This window comes from Rhamphochromis longiceps, linkage group LG3 (genome assembly GCF_057381845.1).
Source record: "Rhamphochromis longiceps isolate RC_006_pf linkage group LG3, R_longiceps_female_GT1.1, whole genome shotgun sequence".
NCBI classification, from domain to species: Eukaryota; Metazoa; Chordata; class Actinopteri; order Cichliformes; family Cichlidae; genus Rhamphochromis; species Rhamphochromis longiceps.
In genome coordinates this window covers 31,349,394-31,353,285 of record NC_140559.1, presented here as the reverse complement: position 1 = coordinate 31,353,285, position 3,892 = coordinate 31,349,394, and the positions used below count along the sequence as shown (strand labels likewise).

At 36.2% G+C, this 3,892-nt stretch overlaps 1 pseudogene; it reads left to right on the top strand.

Moving 5' to 3' along the window:
• The first annotated feature begins 596 nt into the window (after nucleotides 1-596).
• On the top strand, nucleotides 597-1,917 carry LOC146674126 (polymeric immunoglobulin receptor-like; annotated as a pseudogene).
• Nucleotides 1,918-3,892: the final 1,975 nt, after the last annotated feature.

The following is a 3,892-nucleotide window of genomic DNA, read 5'->3' as shown; positions in this document are numbered from 1 at the left end:
AGGTTAATTATATCAATACTGTAAACTAAGTCTGACAGTGAGTTAGTGACAGTAAGACAAACCCACTCCCTCCTCCAACTATGATGGGCTAAAGAGAGGCTTTGTGCATGCTTCTCTGGAGTTGACAAACTGTCTAAAAGCGAGCATAACTGGCAGCTTGTTCCTACTTTAATAACTGGTAAATTTCACAGAAGTCCAAAACAACTCCCAAACTACCAGGAAGGAGACAACAGAAGTATTTATTTTTACCTTCAATGTAATTTCTTCCATCTCCCAAGCTGGTGAGTGGTTGTTGTTGTTACTTATGAATTTTATTTGTAAGATTCCTGCATGAAATGATTTGATCAGATATTTTTAATTTTATATTTTTATGGTATACTATTGGCTGCTGCCCTCACTGACAAGAAGAACATTGTATTAATTATAAAATGGTTACATGGCTACAAAACAAAGGAAAAATCTGTTTCATGTGAACCACCTGCCATCAGGATTTCAAGTCAGACTTGGTCTGAAACTCTTTTATTCACATTTAGAGCATCAGAGAAACTTCACAGTACTGATCTACAAAAAGGCAGATTCATAATGTTAGATATACGATGTTTTGTACACACATACGTTTCATTATCACATCATCATCCTCATTAGCATGTGATGAATGCATCTAAAAAAATTGAAGGAAGTGATAAAAAGGAAACAACTTACTGAGTAACTTCAGTTTTCTGATGATCTGACAGACACAGACAGAGTGAAGAGTCAGACGCTGTTCTTCTGAAGTTTAACAACTTTTCTGCATCAGGATCGAAGTCAGAATGAAAATCCTCCATTTTCTTTTCTTCTGCTTCTTATCAGGTGGGGACTGATGATCTTAATGTTTCTCTTTAATAAAAAGAAATGGAAGTCATCTTTATGAATCATTTCATAAAATACACATATTTTCATACATTATTTTATGTTGTGAATATCTATCTTTTTTGTGTTTTTAATTTTGCTATCATTTCTTTTCATCTGACAGATGTAGTTGTGCTAGTCAAGGCAAAACACAATATTTTGTCTGCAGTTGAAGGATTAAATGGCACGCTTAACTGCAGCTTATATTTGTCTGGAAGCACAAAGTTCTTCTGTAAGGAAAAATGTGAGCGAGCAGAAGATATCCTCATTAAAACAGATGGAAGCACAGCTCAGAGTGGGAGATACAGCATTAATTATAAAGATGGATCTCCAGGAAGAGGAATTGTGTCTGCGACCTTCACACACATGATCAAGTCTGACTCAGGAATGTACAGGTGTGGTTTAGGAAGACCTTCTGTTCCAGATTCAAACTATGACTTTGAGGTCAGAGTTTCAAATGGTGAGTTTGTACTAAAATTCCTTGAAATAAAACTATGGAGAGCCCTCACTAGCTCTAATTTAGCATTATAGACCATGTTTAGATCAAGCTGTAATTAATTAATAAATGTAACTTTAACATTATACACCATATAGGTGTACATTTTATACAGCATGTAACAACTGTACTTTCATAAGTTGATGACAACTTTGTTTATTTGAACCGGGACATATAATTATGATATAAAAGCTTACAGTTTCAGTTCAGACTAATTAATGTTCTTCTATTTCACAGATCTTGATTGAAACATTGGTTTTTATCGCACACAAACTGAGGGAGAAAACATCACATTGGGATGTTCCAATACTGTGCATGGACACAGGAAGTTCTTTTGTAAGAATCAGTGTAAGAATGAAGGGGAAATCCTCATTGACACAACTAATGATAAAGCTGAGAGCAGCAGATACAGCATTGAATACAGACCAGTATCTACATTTGGACTGTATGTGACCATCACACAGCTGACCAAGTCAGACACAGGAGAGTACAGCTGTGGTTATGGAAACCCCCTGTCTACATTTAGACTGTAGATTCATACTACAGTCTAAATGTTCTTGTTATTCATGGTAAGTTTCTTTTCAAAATAGTAAAGACATTATTATTATTATTATTAAGATCACAACTCAAACAGGAACCAAAAATAAAAATAAAGTAAACTAATTATAACTATAAGTATAAGATTAAAGACAATCACAGTGAGATTGTTGTTACTGCCCGAGATCAGCTGATACACTGGCTGAGACATCATTAAACTGTCCTAAAACTGTCTAAATTGAAATAGAGGTTTGACATTTAAAAAAAGGTTGGATGACCAATCTCAGAGTATTATTTTGTTTTTGTGCAGGTAAATTTAATCATCTGTTCATCTGCAAAACCGTATTATGATGCTTTAATTTAAAAAAAATGAAGATGTTGTCATGTATTAATGTTTTCTTTTAATGACTGCACATATTATATACCCCCCCCCCCCCCCCCCTCGCCGCCGCCCCCCGCGCCGCCGCCGCCAAAAAAAATTTAAAAAAGCAATACAAGTGTGTGTTTTAAAAGTGCTTTCTCCTCTCTGAATGCATTTATTTTTCAATTATGATGGCGGGGCTGAAATGGATTTCATCTACCATTTCCCCACAAGATACACAGACTCACTGTGACTGCAGGCAGGTGTAAACAATTTTAGTGTGCTTTATATTTTATGTTATGAACAAAATTATGAATTTTGTGTTTGATAAATGTTTGTATTTACCTGTATGACAGTACTCTTGTTATGATGCATTAGTATTGATTTATTATTAAATGTTTTGTGTTTATTGTTCACAGCTTCAAACACAACTGCCTCCCCACTACAAACAGCAACACAAATGTCTTCAAACCCACCTGCTTTCACTCTACAGAGGGAAGCATTGTCCTCTACACATTGTCCTGACTCCTCCTGGCTTCTGGTTGTGCGTGCGTCCTTGGATGGTGTTTTGCTGATGGCTGTTTTCCTCATGGTCTTCTACATTAGTAAGACAAGGAGGAACTTTGGACTGAAAATGACACAAACATGGAGGTGAGTTTGTGTCACTTATTTTCTGTCTGTTGTTGCAGGTCTCAGTGAGTGTTGTTGATTCATGCTGTCAGTGTGACTTTCTCAGTGACATTTAGTGAAAAGAGGGGATTATCAAAGTTCTTTAACCATACCATCTTCACCACCAGAGGGAAGTGAAGATAAGATGAACAAATTTTATAACAGACAGAAAGCTTTCCTAATAATTCTATCTCTGGAAAAAACAACAACTTTGTGCTTCTTATTTTTAAAGTTCAGTTTGCATGAAACTGCAATTTTTCATGAGCTTATTGAAAATCTGTTTTGCATCTCAGTTTTTTTTTTTTTTGGGGGGGGGGGTTGCCTGTCCCTTTCGACACTGTAGCAATCAGAATTGCTGTCTGAAGGCCAAGAAAAATGTCCAACAGATTTATTTTTCCAAGTGGATCTTCATGGCTTTGCCATACTGTTCAACTTGATGTTACCTGATTTTTCCACAGTATCATAATTAATGATCAATGGTCATGAGAATTTGCATAATTAAGATTAAGGAACTGACCTCCCAGCCTATTGTTCCTTCAGTGGGCTGGTTTCAGTCATGTACAATGTTCTGTTTATAAGATTGGGGAAACCTGCAGTCAGCTGAGACTGATAAAGTCACTTGGATGAGTGACGAAACGTTTCTCCCACAAAACGCTACGTCCAGATGAACAGAATCAACTTTTTGGAGATTTACTTTCCTGGATGATTGAGAATGCATCAAGAAATTTCTTTGATGGGTTTTATTTGTTTTTAGAACTTAACGATGGCTTTTTCTTCTGCATCTCCATGTTGTCTTTTCACAGCAAAACATGCCAAATGCCAGCACCACACCACAAATCAACTCCAAGCCTTTTATCTGCTTAATTGATAATGGCATAAAAAAGGGACTGCCACACCTGCCCAGGAAATAGCCTTTGAATACATTTTGCAATGCTTTTGGT